Source organism: Eleutherodactylus coqui, chromosome 13 (genome assembly GCF_035609145.1).
Source record: "Eleutherodactylus coqui strain aEleCoq1 chromosome 13, aEleCoq1.hap1, whole genome shotgun sequence".
NCBI classification, from domain to species: Eukaryota; Metazoa; Chordata; class Amphibia; order Anura; family Eleutherodactylidae; genus Eleutherodactylus; species Eleutherodactylus coqui.
In genome coordinates this window covers 88,051,960-88,068,360 of record NC_089849.1, presented here as the reverse complement: position 1 = coordinate 88,068,360, position 16,401 = coordinate 88,051,960, and the positions used below count along the sequence as shown (strand labels likewise).

Below are 16,401 nucleotides of genomic sequence, written 5' to 3'. Positions count from 1 at the left end.
AAAATCGTGCGATTTTCGCCTGATGCGATAGTCAGTAAAAAAGCAGATTATGAAACCAACGGTTTCCTTCCCATCTGTGATGTTTTCACTGATGTGATGTTGAGAGAACAAAAAATAACGGCTGCTCTATCTTTCTGCGATGTGCGATTCTTTTTATCTCCCAGGTTTCGCTATGGAGCCGCTCCTTTTTATCGCCTCGCAATGCAACAAGATTGTGTTGCGATGCAATTTTGATAATGGAAAGTCCTATTCATTTTCGCAATAAAAAATTGTACATTTTTTATCGCGCAATTTTATTGTGGCCGTCAGCACTGCGATGGGAGATTATTCTAAAAAAAAAGCATTGCTGGCAACCAAATATTGCAGACACAAAATAGGGGGTCGCCCGTGTGAAAGTCGCCTAAATGATCCTTTTACTCCGATATTGTAATCACTCACTTATAACAACGTTACAATCACACAGACAAAAGTGTCATCCCACAACTTCTGGGGGGGGGGTTACACTGTACGTGGTTATGGCGCCTCGGGTACATTTGCTGTATGCCTGTAGTCACATGGCACAAAAAATACACCTTTTAGTGGTGGCACCGTGAGACAATTATTATTATTACTCCAAGTTAAAACCTATAAGGAGAAAAAAATGTTATGTTAGAATTTTTTTTAAAATTCTAATTGAAGAATGGGTGCAAAAATATGGAACGCCTCACGAATTTGCGTGTCATCCTTGCGCAGGGGCCATGCTAATCTTCTCTGTATCGTTCCAATTTTAGTATATGTGCTGCCGAAGCAAGCACGATACTGCAGACAGCCCCGGCGGTATTTATGGTCCCGCGGGAGAGAAGTTCTTACATTGTGGAGAGATTACTTTTATAAATTAAAAATAATGTATCCTGCTGTGATATTTTACCTAATATGTCATGCCTGTAATAATAAAACCCATTAATATAGAGTATTTTGGCCAAACTGAAGAGCATTTTGTGACAATGTTATATGCAAATGAGAAGAAGCCGCAGTGCATGCTGGGAAGAATGCTGGTCTCGGAATACGGACCTTGTACCACAGAAGGCGCAGCTGGTGTGGAATGTACTGCGGATGACTGCAGCGTTCTGCTTCCATCAGGAGAGCAGCTGCTCACTGCTGCACCACTGGCTGACGGTCACATTAGGACGTGATTGCCGGCTCACGCCTACTGCTGCTGGATGTGGCGCTATAGCATTAGGGCTGGGCGTGCAGCAGTGCAGCGCCTTCTGCCCACCGGTCTGCCCTGGCCGGAGTACAGCGATGCGTGCCCTTACCTATCAGCTGACAAGTGTGCTCGGCCGCACACACAAGGGGGTCACAGGAATGTCCCACAACATTGTCACACTTCCGTGGCTGCCAGGTCAAATTTATCACCAAGATAACATGTATGGGACCATCTGGGAGACCAACTTCTACAACCTACAACTTTGCATGATCTAAAGGTTCAGTTACATAGCAAATGTGGAACAATATGCCACAGGATACCATACAGAACCTGTATGCCGCCATGCCCGCCAGTATCACATCTGGTCTACAAACTAGAGGCAGTGCAACAGGGTACTAGAGCCTCCATGCCCACCCGTATCACATCTGGTATCCAAGCTAGAGGCAGTGCAACAGGGTACTAGAGCCTCCATGCCCACCTGTATTACATCTTGTATCCAAGCTACAGGTGGTACAACAGGGTACTAGAGCCTCCATGCCTGTCTGTATCACATCTTGTATCCAAGCTAGAGGCAGTACAACAGGGAACTAGAGCCTCCATGCCCACCCGTATCACATCTGGTATCCAAGCTAGAGGCAGTGCAACAGGGTACTAGAGCCTCCATGCCCACCCGTATCACATCTTGTATCCAAGCTACAGGTGGTACAAAAGGGTACTAGAGCCTCCATGCCTGCCTGTATCACATCTTGTATCCAAGCTAGAGGTGTTACAACAGGGTACTAGAGCCTCCATGCCTGTCTGTATCACATCTTGTATCCAAGCTAGAGGCGGTACAACAGGGTACTAGAGCCTCCATGCCCGCCCGTATCACATCTTGTATCCAAGCTAGAGACGGTACAACAGGGTATTAGAGCCTCCATGCCCGCCCGTATCACATCTTGTATCCAAGCTAGAGGCAGTACAACAGGGTACTAGAGCCTCCATGCCCGCCCGTATCACATCTTGTATCCAAGCTAGAGACGGTACAACAGGGTACTAGAGCCTCCATGCCCGCCCGTATCACATCTTGTATCCAAGCTAGAGGCGGTACAACAGGGTACTAGAGCCTCCATGCCCGCCTGTATCACATCTTGCATCCAAACTAGAGGCAGTGCAACAGGGTACTAGAGCCTCCATGCCCACCCGTATCACATCTGGTATCCAAGCTAGAGGCAGTGCAACAGGGTACTAGAGCCTCCATGCCCACCCAAATCACATCTTGTATCCAAGCTACAGGCGGTACAACAGGGTACTAGAGCCTCCATGCCTGCCTGTATCACACCTTGTATCCAAGCTAGAGGTGGTACAACAGGGTACTAGAGCCTCCATGCCTGTCTGTATCACATCTTGTATCCAAGCTAGAGGCAGTGCAACAGGGTACTAGAGCCTCCATGCCCACCTGTATCACATCTTGTATCCAAGCTAGAGGTGGTACAACAGGGTACTAGAGCCTCCATGCCCACCCGTATCACATCTGGTATCCAAGCTAGAGGCAGTGCAACAGGGTACTAGAGCCTCCATGCCCACCCAAATCACATCTTGTATCCAAGCTACAGGCGGTACAACAGGGTACTAGAGCCTCCATGCCTGCCTGTATCACATCTTGTATCCAAGCTAGAGGTGGTACAACAGGGTACTAGAGCCTCCATGCCTGTCTGTATCACATCTTGTATCCAAGCTAGAGGCAGTGCAACAGGGTTCTAGAGCCTCCATGCCCACCTGTATCACATCTTGTATCCAAGCTAGAGGTGGTACAACAGGGTACTAGAGCCTCCAAGCCTGCCTGTATCACATCTTGTATCCAAGCTAGAGGTGGTACAACAGGGTACTAGAGCCTCCATGCCTGCCTGTATCACATCTTGTATCCAAGCTAGAGTTGGTACAACAGGGTACTAGAGCCTCCATGCCTGTCTGTATCAAATCTTGTATCCCAGCTAGAGGCAGTACAACAGGGTACTGGAGCCTCCATGCCCGCCCGTATCACATCTTGTATCCAAGCTAGAGGCAGTACAACAGGATACTAGAGCATCCATGCCCACCTGTATCACATCTTGTATCCAAGCTAGAGGCGGTACAACAGAGTACTAGAGCCTCCATGCCCGCCTGTATCACATCTTGTATCCAAGCTAGAGGCGGTACAACAGGGTACTAGAGCCTCCGTGCCCGCCCGTATCACATCTTGTATCCAAGCTAGAGGCGGTACAACAGGGTACTAGAGCCTCCATGCCAGCCTGTATCACATCTTGTATCCAAGCTAGAGGCAGTACAACAGGGTACAAGAGCCTCCATGCCCGCCCGTATCACATCTTGTATCCAAGCTAGAGGCGGTACAACAGGGTACTAGAGCCTCCATGCCCGCCTGTATCACATCTGGTATCCAACCTAGAGGCGGTACAACAGGGTACTAGAGCCTCCATGCCTGTCTGTATCACATCTTGTATCCAAGCTAGAGGTGGTACAACAGGGTATTAGAGCCTCTATGCCTATCTATATCACATCTTGTATCCAAGCTAGAGGCGGTACAACAGGGTACTAGAGCCTCCATGCCCACCTGTATCACATCTTGTATCCAAGCTAGAGGCGGTACAACAGGGTACTAGAGCCTTCATGCCCGCCCGTATCACATCTTGTATCCAAGCTAGAGGCGGTACAACAGGGTACTAGAGCCTTCATGCCCGCCCGTATGACATCTTGTATCCAAGCTAGAGGCGGTACAACAGGGTACTAGAGCCTTCATGCCCGCCCGTATCACATCTTGTATCCAAGCTAGAGGCGGTACAACAGGGTACTAGAGCCTCCATGCCCGCCTCTATCACATCTTGTATCCAAGCTACAGGTGGTACAACAGGGTACTAGAGCCTCCATGCCCGCCTGTATCACATCTTGTATCCAAGCTAGAGGCGGTACAACAGGGTACTAGAGCCTCCATGCCCGTCTGTATCACATCTTGTATCCAAGCTAGAGGCGGTACAACAGGGTACTAGAGCCTCCATGCCCGCCCGTATCACATCTTGTATCCAAGCTAGAGACGGTACAACAGGGTATTAGAGCCTCCATGCCCGCCCGTATCACATCTTGTATCCAAGCTAGAGGCAGTACAACAGGGTACTAGAGCCTCCATGCCCGCCCGTATCACATCTTGTATCCAAGCTAGAGACGGTACAACAGGGTACTAGAGCCTCCATGCCCGCCCGTATCACATCTTGTATCCAAGCTAGAGGCGGTACAACAGGGTACTAGAGCCTCCATGCCCGCCTGTATCACATCTTGCATCCAAACTAGAGGCAGTGCAACAGGGTACTAGAGCCTCCATGCCCACCCGTATCACATCTGGTATCCAAGCTAGAGGCAGTGCAACAGGGTACTAGAGCCTCCATGCCCACCCAAATCACATCTTGTATCCAAGCTACAGGCGGTACAACAGGGTACTAGAGCCTCCATGCCTGCCTGTATCACATCTTGTATCCAAGCTAGAGGTGGTACAACAGGGTACTAGAGCCTCCATGCCTGTCTGTATCACATCTTGTATCCAAGCTAGAGGCAGTGCAACAGGGTACTAGAGCCTCCATGCCCACCTGTATCACATCTTGTATCCAAGCTAGAGGTGGTACAACAGGGTACTAGAGCCTCCATGCCTGTCTGTATCACATCTTGTATCCAAGCTAGAGGCAGTGCAACAGGGTACTAGAGCCTCCATGCCCACCTGTATCACATCTTGTATCCAAGCTAGAGGTGGTACAACAGGGTACTAGAGCCTCCATGCCTGCCTGTATCACATCTTGTATCCAAGCTAGAGGTGGTACAACAGGGTACTAGAGCCTCCATGCCTGCCTGTATCACATCTTGTATCCAAGCTAGAGTTGGTACAACAGGGTACTAGAGCCTCCATGCCTGTCTGTATCAAATCTTGTATCCAAGCTAGAGGCAGTACAACAGGGTACTAGAGCCTCCATGCCCGCCCGTATCACATCTTGTATCCAAGCTAGAGGCAGTACAACAGGATACTAGAGCATCCATGCTCACCTGTATCACATCTTGTATCCAAGCTAGAGGCGGTACAACAGAGTACTAGAGCCTCCATGCCCGCCTGTATCACATCTTGTATCCAAGCTAGAGGCGGTACAACAGGGTACTAGAGCCTCCATGCCCGCCGGTATCACATCTTGTATCCAAGCTAGAGGCGGTACAACAGGGTACTAGAGCCTCCATGCCCGCCTGTATCACATCTTGTATCCAAGCTAGAGGCAGTACAACAGGGTACTAGAGCCTCCATGCCCGCCCGTATCACATCTTGTATCCAAGCGAGAGGCGGTACAGCAGGGTACTAGAGCCTCCATGCCCGCCTGTATCACATCTTGTATCCAACCTAGAGGCGGTACAACAGGGTACTAGAGCCTCCATGCCTGTCTGTATCACATCTTGCATCCAAGCTAGAGGTGGTACAACAGGGTATTAGAGCCTCCATGCCTATCTATATCACATCTTGTATCCAAGCTAGAGGCGGTACAACAGGGTACTAGAGCCTCCATGCCCACCTGTATCACATCTTGTATCCAAGCTAGAGGCGGTACAACAGGGTACTAGAGCCTCTATGCCCACCTATATCACATCTTGTATTCAAGCTAGAGGCGGTACAACAGGGTACTAGAGCCTCCATGCCTGTCTGTATCACATCTTGTATCCAAGCTAGAGGTGGTACAACAGGGTACTAGAGCCTCCATGCCTGTCTGTATCACATCTTGTATCCAAGCTAGAGGCAGTACAACAGTGTACTAGAGCCTCCATGCCCGCCCGTATCACATGTTGTATCCAAGCTAGAGGCGGTACAACAGGGTACTAGAGCCTCCATGCCCACCCGTATCACATCTTGTATCCAAGCTAGAGGCGGTACAACAGGGTACTAGAGCCTCCATGCCCGCCTGTATCACATCTTGTATCCAAGCTAGAGGCAGTACAACAGGATACTAGAGCCTCCATGCCCGCCTGTATCACATCTTGTATCTAAGCTAGAGGCGGTACAACAGGGTACTGGAGTCTTCGTACAAGGCATCAGTTTTCCGCAATAAGGGTGGTTTCACACAGACAAGAAAATCGTGCGATTTTCGCCTGATGCGATAGTCAGTAAAAAAGCAGATTATGAAACCAACGGTTTCCTTCCCATCTGTGATGTTTTCACTGATGTGATGTTGAGAGAACAAAAAATAACGGCTGCTCTATCTTTCTGCGATGTGCGATTCTTTTTATCTCCCAGGTTTCGCTATGGAGCCGCTCCTTTTTATCGCCTCGCAATGCAACAAGATTGTGTTGCGATGCAATTTTGATAATGGAAAGTCCTATTCATTTTCGCAATAAAAAATTGTACATTTTTTATCGCGCAATTTTATTGTGGCCGTCAGCACTGCGATGGGAGATTATTCTAAAAAAAAAGCATTGCTGGCAACCAAATATTGCAGACACAAAATAGGGGGTCGCCCGTGTGAAAGTCGCCTAAATGATCCTTTTACTCCGATATTGTAATCACTCACTTATAACAACGTTACAATCACACAGACAAAAGTGTCATCCCACAACTTCTGGGGGGGGGGTTACACTGTACGTGGTTATGGCGCCTCGGGTACATTTGCTGTATGCCTGTAGTCACATGGCACAAAAAATACACCTTTTAGTGGTGGCACCGTGAGACAATTATTATTATTACTCCAAGTTAAAACCTATAAGGAGAAAAAAATGTTATGTTAGAATTTTATTTTTAATTCTAATTGAAGAATGGGTGCAAAAATATGGAACGCCTCACGAATTTGCGTGTCATCCTTGCGCAGGGGCCATGCTAATCTTCTCTGTATCGTTCCAATTTTAGTATATGTGCTGCCGAAGCAAGCACGATACTGCAGACAGCCCCGGCGGTATTTATGGTCCCGCGGGAGAGAAGTTCTTACATTGTGGAGAGATTACTTTTATAAATTAAAAATAATGTATCCTGCTGTGATATTTTACCTAATATGTCATGCCTGTAATAATAAAACCCATTAATATAGAGTATTTTGGCCAAACTGAAGAGCATTTTGTGACAATGTTATATGCAAATGAGAAGAAGCCGCAGTGCATGCTGGGAAGAATGCTGGTCTCGGAATACGGACCTTGTACCACAGAAGGCGCAGCTGGTGTGGAATGTACTGCGGATGACTGCAGCGTTCTGCTTCCATCAGGAGAGCAGCTGCTCACTGCTGCACCACTGGCTGACGGTCACATTAGGACGTGATTGCCGGCTCACGCCTACTGCTGCTGGATGTGGCGCTATAGCATTAGGGCTGGGCGTGCAGCAGTGCAGCGCCTTCTGCCCACCGGTCTGCCCTGGCCGGAGTACAGCGATGCGTGCCCTTACCTATCAGCTGACAAGTGTGCTCGGCCGCACACACAAGGGGGTCACAGGAATGTCCCACAACATTGTCACACTTCCGTGGCTGCCAGGTCAAATTTATCACCAAGATAACATGTATGGGACCATCTGGGAGACCAACTTCTACAACCTACAACTTTGCATGATCTAAAGGTTCAGTTACATAGCAAATGTGGAGCAATATGCCACAGGATACCATACAGAACCTGTATGCCGCCATGCCCGCCAGTATCACATCTGGTCTACAAACTAGAGGCAGTGCAACAGGGTACTAGAGCCTCCATGCCCACCCGTATCACATCTGGTATCCAAGCTAGAGGCAGTGCAACAGGGTACTAGAGCCTCCATGCCCACCTGTATTACATCTTGTATCCAAGCTACAGGTGGTACAACAGGGTACTAGAGCCTCCATGCCTGTCTGTATCACATCTTGTATCCAAGCTAGAGGCAGTACAACAGGGAACTAGAGCCTCCATGCCCACCCGTATCACATCTGGTATCCAAGCTAGAGGCAGTGCAACAGGGTACTAGAGCCTCCATGCCCACCCGTATCACATCTTGTATCCAAGCTACAGGTGGTACAAAAGGGTACTAGAGCCTCCATGCCTGCCTGTATCACATCTTGTATCCAAGCTAGAGGTGTTACAACAGGGTACTAGAGCCTCCATGCCTGTCTGTATCACATCTTGTATCCAAGCTAGAGGTGGTACAACAGGGTACTAGAGCCTCCATGCCTGTCTGTATCACATCTTGTATCCAAGCTAGAGGCAGTACAACAGGATACTAGAGCATCCATGCCCACCTGTATCACATCTTGTATCCAAGCTAGAGGCGGTACAACAGGGTACTAGAGCCTCCATGCCCGCCTGTATCACATCTTGTATCCAAGCTAGAGGCGGTACAACAGGGTACTAGAGCCTCCATGCCCGCCCGTATCACATCTTGTATCCAAGCTAGAGGCGGTACAACAGGGTACTAGAGCCTCCATGCCCGCCTGTATCACATCTTGTATCCAAGCTAGAGGCGGTACAACAGGGTACTAGAGCCTCCATGCCCGCCTGTATCACATCTTGTATCCAAGCTAGAGGCGGTACAACTGGGTATTAGAGCCTCCATGCCTATCTATATCACATCTTGTATCCAAGCTAGAGGCGGTACAACAGGGTACTAGAGCCTCCATGCCCACCTGTATCACATCTTGTATCCAAGCTAGAGGCGGTACAACAGGGTACTAGAGCCTCCATGCCGGCCTGTATCACATCTTGTATCCAAGCTAGAGGCGGTACAACAGGGTACTAGAGCCTCCATGCCCGCCCGTATCACATCTTGTATCCAAGCTAGAGGTGGTACAACAGGGTACTAGTGCCTCCATGCCTGTCTGTATCACATCTTGTATCCAAGCTAGAGGCAGTACAACAGTGTACTAGAGCCTCCATGCCCGCCCGTATCACATCTTGTATCCAAGCTAGAGGCGGTACAACAGGGTACTAGAGCCTCCATGCCCGCCCGTATCACATCTTCTATCCAAGCTAGAGTCGGTACAACAGGGTACTAGAGCCTCCATGCCCGCCTGTATCACATCTTGTATCCAAGCTAGAGGCAGTACAACAGGGTACTAGAGTCTCCATGCCTGTCTGTATCACATCTTGTATCCAAGCTAAAGGTGGTACAACAGGGTATTAGAGCCTCCATGCCTGTCTATATCACATCTTGTATCCAAGCTAGAGGCGGTACAACAGGGTACTAGAGCCTCCATGCCCACCTGTATCACATCTTGTATCCAAGCTAGAGGCGGTACAAAAGCGTACTAGAGCCTCCATGCCCGCCCGTATCACATCTTGTATCCAACCTAGAGGCGGTACAAGAGGGTACTAGAGCCTCCATGCCCGCCCGTATCACATCTTGTATCCCAGCTAGAGGCGGTACAAGAGGGTACTAGAGCCTCCATGCCCGCCCGTATCACATCTTGTATCTCAGCTAGAGGCGGTACAACAGGGTACTAGAGCCTCTATGCCCGCCTGTATCACATCTTGTATCCAAGCTAGAGGCGGTACAACAGGGTACTAGAGCCTCTATGCCTGCCTGTATCACATCTTGTATCCAAGCTAGAGGCGGTACAACAGGATACTAGAGCCTCCATGCCCGCCCGTATCACATCTTGTATCCCAGCTAGAGGCGGTACAACAGGGTACTAGAGCCTCTATGCCCGCCTGTATCACATCTTGTATCCAAGCTAGAGGCGGTACAACAGGGTACTAGAGCCTCTATGCCTGCCTGTATCACATCTTGTATCCAAGCTAGAGGCGGTACAACAGGATACTAGAGCCTCCATGCCCGCCCGTATCACATCTTGTATCCCAGCTAGAGGCGGTACAACAGGGTACTAGAGCCTCTATGCCCGCCTGTATCACATCTTGTATCCAAGCTAGAGGCGGTACAACAGGGTACTAGAGCCTCTATGCCTGCCTGTATCACATCTTGTATCCAAGCTAGAGGCGGTACAACAGGATACTAGAGCCTCCATGCCCGCCTGTATCACATCTTGTATCTAAGCTAGAGGCGGTACAACAGGGTACTGGAGTCTTCGTACAAGGCATCAGTTTTCCGCAATAAGGGTGGTTTCACACAGGCAAGAAAATCGTGCGATTTTCGCCTGATGCGATAGTCAGTAAAAAAGCAGATTATGAAACCAACGGTTTCCTTCCCATCTGTGATGTTTTCACTGATGTGATGTTGAGAGAACAAAAAATAACGGCTGCTCTATCTTTCTGCGATGTGCGATTCTTTTTATCTCCCAGGTTTCGCTATGGAGCCGCTCCTTTTTATCGCCTCGCAATGCAACAAGATTGTGTTGCGATGCAATTTTGATAATGAAAAGTCCTATTCATTTTCGCAATAAAAAATTGTACATTTTTTATCGCGCAATTTTATTGTGGCCGTCAGCACTGCGATGGGAGATTATTCTAAAAAAAAAGCATTGCTGGCAACCAAATATTGCAGACACAAAATAGGGGGTCGCCCGTGTGAAAGTCGCCTAAATGATCCTTTTACTCCGATATTGTAATCACTCACTTATAACAACGTTACAATCACACAGACAAAAGTGTCATCCCACAACTTCTGGGGGGGGGGTTACACTGTACGTGGTTATGGCGCCTCGGGTACATTTGCTGTATGCCTGTAGTCACATGGCACAAAAAATACACCTTTTAGTGGTGGCACCGTGAGACAATTATTATTATTACTCCAAGTTAAAACCTATAAGGAGAAAAAAATGTTATGTTAGAATTTTATTTTTAATTCTAATTGAAGAATGGGTGCAAAAATATGGAACGCCTCACGAATTTGCGTGTCATCCTTGCGCAGGGGCCATGCTAATCTTCTCTGTATCGTTCCAATTTTAGTATATGTGCTGCCGAAGCAAGCACGATACTGCAGACAGCCCCGGCGGTATTTATGGTCCCGCGGGAGAGAAGTTCTTACATTGTGGAGAGATTACTTTTATAAATTAAAAATAATGTATCCTGCTGTGATATTTTACCTAATATGTCATGCCTGTAATAATAAAACCCATTAATATAGAGTATTTTGGCCAAACTGAAGAGCATTTTGTGACAATGTTATATGCAAATGAGAAGAAGCCGCAGTGCATGCTGGGAAGAATGCTGGTCTCGGAATACGGACCTTGTACCACAGAAGGCGCAGCTGGTGTGGAATGTACTGCGGATGACTGCAGCGTTCTGCTTCCATCAGGAGAGCAGCTGCTCACTGCTGCACCACTGGCTGACGGTCACATTAGGACGTGATTGCCGGCTCACGCCTACTGCTGCTGGATGTGGCGCTATAGCATTAGGGCTGGGCGTGCAGCAGTGCAGCGCCTTCTGCCCACCGGTCTGCCCTGGCCGGAGTACAGCGATGCGTGCCCTTACCTATCAGCTGACAAGTGTGCTCGGCCGCACACACAAGGGGGTCACAGGAATGTCCCACAACATTGTCACACTTCCGTGGCTGCCAGGTCAAATTTATCACCAAGATAACATGTATGGGACCATCTGGGAGACCAACTTCTACAACCTACAACTTTGCATGATCTAAAGGTTCAGTTACATAGCAAATGTGGAGCAATATGCCACAGGATACCATACAGAACCTGTATGCCGCCATGCCCGCCAGTATCACATCTGGTCTACAAACTAGAGGCAGTGCAACAGGGTACTAGAGCCTCCATGCCCACCCGTATCACATCTGGTATCCAAGCTAGAGGCAGTGCAACAGGGTACTAGAGCCTCCATGCCCACCTGTATTACATCTTGTATCCAAGCTACAGGTGGTACAACAGGGTACTAGAGCCTCCATGCCTGTCTGTATCACATCTTGTATCCAAGCTAGAGGCAGTACAACAGGGAACTAGAGCCTCCATGCCCACCCGTATCACATCTGGTATCCAAGCTAGAGGCAGTGCAACAGGGTACTAGAGCCTCCATGCCCACCCGTATCACATCTTGTATCCAAGCTACAGGTGGTACAAAAGGGTACTAGAGCCTCCATGCCTGCCTGTATCACATCTTGTATCCAAGCTAGAGGTGTTACAACAGGGTACTAGAGCCTCCATGCCTGTCTGTATCACATCTTGTATCCAAGCTAGAGGTGGTACAACAGGGTACTAGAGCCTCCATGCCTGTCTGTATCACATCTTGTATCCAAGCTAGAGGCAGTACAACAGGATACTAGAGCATCCATGCCCACCTGTATCACATCTTGTATCCAAGCTAGAGGCGGTACAACAGGGTACTAGAGCCTCCATGCCCGCCTGTATCACATCTTGTATCCAAGCTAGAGGCGGTACAACAGGGTACTAGAGCCTCCATGCCCGCCCGTATCACATCTTGTATCCAAGCTAGAGGCGGTACAACAGGGTACTAGAGCCTCCATGCCCGCCTGTATCACATCTTGTATCCAAGCTAGAGGCGGTACAACAGGGTACTAGAGCCTCCATGCCCGCCTGTATCACATCTTGTATCCAAGCTAGAGGCGGTACAACTGGGTATTAGAGCCTCCATGCCTATCTATATCACATCTTGTATCCAAGCTAGAGGCGGTACAACAGGGTACTAGAGCCTCCATGCCCACCTGTATCACATCTTGTATCCAAGCTAGAGGCGGTACAACAGGGTACTAGAGCCTCCATGCCGGCCTGTATCACATCTTGTATCCAAGCTAGAGGCGGTACAACAGGGTACTAGAGCCTCCATGCCCGCCCGTATCACATCTTGTATCCAAGCTAGAGGTGGTACAACAGGGTACTAGTGCCTCCATGCCTGTCTGTATCACATCTTGTATCCAAGCTAGAGGCAGTACAACAGTGTACTAGAGCCTCCATGCCCGCCCGTATCACATCTTGTATCCAAGCTAGAGGCGGTACAACAGGGTACTAGAGCCTCCATGCCCGCCCGTATCACATCTTCTATCCAAGCTAGAGTCGGTACAACAGGGTACTAGAGCCTCCATGCCCGCCTGTATCACATCTTGTATCCAAGCTAGAGGCAGTACAACAGGGTACTAGAGTCTCCATGCCTGTCTGTATCACATCTTGTATCCAAGCTAAAGGTGGTACAACAGGGTATTAGAGCCTCCATGCCTGTCTATATCACATCTTGTATCCAAGCTAGAGGCGGTACAACAGGGTACTAGAGCCTCCATGCCCACCTGTATCACATCTTGTATCCAAGCTAGAGGCGGTACAAAAGCGTACTAGAGCCTCCATGCCCGCCCGTATCACATCTTGTATCCAACCTAGAGGCGGTACAAGAGGGTACTAGAGCCTCCATGCCCGCCCGTATCACATCTTGTATCCCAGCTAGAGGCGGTACAAGAGGGTACTAGAGCCTCCATGCCCGCCCGTATCACATCTTGTATCTCAGCTAGAGGCGGTACAACAGGGTACTAGAGCCTCTATGCCCGCCTGTATCACATCTTGTATCCAAGCTAGAGGCGGTACAACAGGGTACTAGAGCCTCTATGCCTGCCTGTATCACATCTTGTATCCAAGCTAGAGGCGGTACAACAGGATACTAGAGCCTCCATGCCCGCCCGTATCACATCTTGTATCCCAGCTAGAGGCGGTACAACAGGGTACTAGAGCCTCTATGCCCGCCTGTATCACATCTTGTATCCAAGCTAGAGGCGGTACAACAGGGTACTAGAGCCTCTATGCCTGCCTGTATCACATCTTGTATCCAAGCTAGAGGCGGTACAACAGGATACTAGAGCCTCCATGCCCGCCTGTATCACATCTTGTATCTAAGCTAGAGGCGGTACAACAGGGTACTGGAGTCTTCGTACAAGGCATCAGTTTTCCGCAATAAGGGTGGTTTCACACAGGCAAGAAAATCGTGCGATTTTCGCCTGATGCGATAGTCAGTAAAAAAGCAGATTATGAAACCAACGGTTTCCTTCCCATCTGTGATGTTTTCACTGATGTGATGTTGAGAGAACAAAAAATAACGGCTGCTCTATCTTTCTGCGATGTGCGATTCTTTTTATCTCCCAGGTTTCGCTATGGAGCCGCTCCTTTTTATCGCCTCGCAATGCAACAAGATTGTGTTGCGATGCAATTTTGATAATGAAAAGTCCTATTCATTTTCGCAATAAAAAATTGTACATTTTTTATCGCGCAATTTTATTGTGGCCGTCAGCACTGCGATGGGAGATTATTCTAAAAAAAAAGCATTGCTGGCAACCAAATATTGCAGACACAAAATAGGGGGTCGCCCGTGTGAAAGTCGCCTAAATGATCCTTTTACTCCGATATTGTAATCACTCACTTATAACAACGTTACAATCACACAGACAAAAGTGTCATCCCACAACTTCTGGGGGGGGGGTTACACTGTACGTGGTTATGGCGCCTCGGGTACATTTGCTGTATGCCTGTAGTCACATGGCACAAAAAATACACCTTTTAGTGGTGGCACCGTGAGACAATTATTATTATTACTCCAAGTTAAAACCTATAAGGAGAAAAAAATGTTATGTTAGAATTTTATTTTTAATTCTAATTGAAGAATGGGTGCAAAAATATGGAACGCCTCACGAATTTGCGTGTCATCCTTGCGCAGGGGCCATGCTAATCTTCTCTGTATCGTTCCAATTTTAGTATATGTGCTGCCGAAGCAAGCACGATACTGCAGACAGCCCCGGCGGTATTTATGGTCCCGCGGGAGAGAAGTTCTTACATTGTGGAGAGATTACTTTTATAAATTAAAAATAATGTATCCTGCTGTGATATTTTACCTAATATGTCATGCCTGTAATAATAAAACCCATTAATATAGAGTATTTTGGCCAAACTGAAGAGCATTTTGTGACAATGTTATATGCAAATGAGAAGAAGCCGCAGTGCATGCTGGGAAGAATGCTGGTCTCGGAATACGGACCTTGTACCACAGAAGGCGCAGCTGGTGTGGAATGTACTGCGGATGACTGCAGCGTTCTGCTTCCATCAGGAGAGCAGCTGCTCACTGCTGCACCACTGGCTGACGGTCACATTAGGACGTGATTGCCGGCTCACGCCTACTGCTGCTGGACGTGGCGCTATAGCATTAGGGCTGGGCGTGCAGCAGTGCAGCGCCTTCTGCCCACCGGTCTGCCCTGGCCGGAGTACAGCGATGCGTGCCCTTACCTATCAGCTGACAAGTGTGCTCGGCCGCACACACAAGGGGGTCACAGGAATGTCCCACAACATTGTCACACTTCCGTGGCTGCCAGGTCAAATTTATCACCAAGATAACATGTATGGGACCATCTGGGAGACCAACTTCTACAACCTACAACTTTGCATGATCTAAAGGTTCAGTTACATAGCAAATGTGGAGCAATATGCCACAGGATACCATACAGAACCTGTAAGCCTCCATGCCCACCTGTATCACATCTTGTATCCAAGCTAGAGGCGGTACAACAGGGTACTAGAGCCTCCATGCCGGCCTGTATCACATCTTGTATCCAAGCTAGAGGCGGTACAACAGGGTACTAGAGCCTCCATGCCCGCCCGTATCACATCTTGTATCCAAGCTACAGGTGGTACAACAGGGTACTAGAGCCTCCATGCCTGTCTGTATCACATCTTGTATACAAGCTAGAGGCAGTACAACAGAGTACTAGAGCCTCCATGCCCGCCCGTATCACATCTTGTATCCAAGCTAGAGGCGGTACAACAGGGTACTAGAGCCTCCATGCCCGCCCGTATCACATCTTCTATCCAAGCTAGAGGCGGTACAACAGGGTACTAGAGCCTCCATGCCCGCCTGTATCACATCTTGTATCCAAGCTAGAGGCAGTACAACAGGGTACTAGAGTCTCCATGCCTGTCTGTATCACATCTTGTATCCAAGCTAAAGGTGGTACAACAGGGTATTAGAGCCTCCATGCCTGTCTATATCACATCTTGTATCCAAGCTAGAGGCGGTACAACAGGGTACTAGAGCCTCCATGCCCACCTGTATCACATCTTGTATCCAAGCTAGAGGCGGTACAAAAGGGTACTAGAGCCTCCATGCCCGCCCGTATCACATCTTGTATCCAACCTAGAGGCGGTACAAGAGGGTACTAGAGCCTCCATGCCCGCCCGTATCACATCTTGTATCCCAGCTAGAGGCGGTACAACAGGGTACTAGAGCCTCTATGCCTGCCTGTATCACATCTTGTATCCAAGCTAGAGGCGGTACAACAGGATACTAGAGCCTCCATGCCCACCCGTATCACATCTGGTATCCAAGCT

The 16,401-nt window shown here is 48.7% G+C and overlaps 4 non-coding genes across 4 annotated transcripts; all 4 read right to left on the bottom strand.

Moving 5' to 3' along the window:
* Positions 1 to 687: 687 nt before the first annotated feature.
* On the bottom strand, positions 688 to 794 carry LOC136588820 (U6 spliceosomal RNA). The gene has a single exon (XR_010787628.1). It is a non-coding gene; the product is annotated as a U6 spliceosomal RNA (small nuclear RNA).
* A 6,205-nt stretch (positions 795 to 6,999) lies between these two features.
* Positions 7,000 to 7,106, bottom strand: LOC136588819 (U6 spliceosomal RNA). Its single transcript, XR_010787627.1, has one exon. It is a non-coding gene; the product is annotated as a U6 spliceosomal RNA (small nuclear RNA).
* A 3,837-nt stretch (positions 7,107 to 10,943) lies between these two features.
* On the bottom strand, positions 10,944 to 11,050 carry LOC136588818 (U6 spliceosomal RNA). The gene has a single exon (XR_010787626.1). It is a non-coding gene; the product is annotated as a U6 spliceosomal RNA (small nuclear RNA).
* A 3,645-nt stretch (positions 11,051 to 14,695) lies between these two features.
* On the bottom strand, positions 14,696 to 14,802 carry LOC136588817 (U6 spliceosomal RNA). The gene has a single exon (XR_010787625.1). It is a non-coding gene; the product is annotated as a U6 spliceosomal RNA (small nuclear RNA).
* Between the last annotated feature and the right edge of the window lie 1,599 nt (positions 14,803 to 16,401).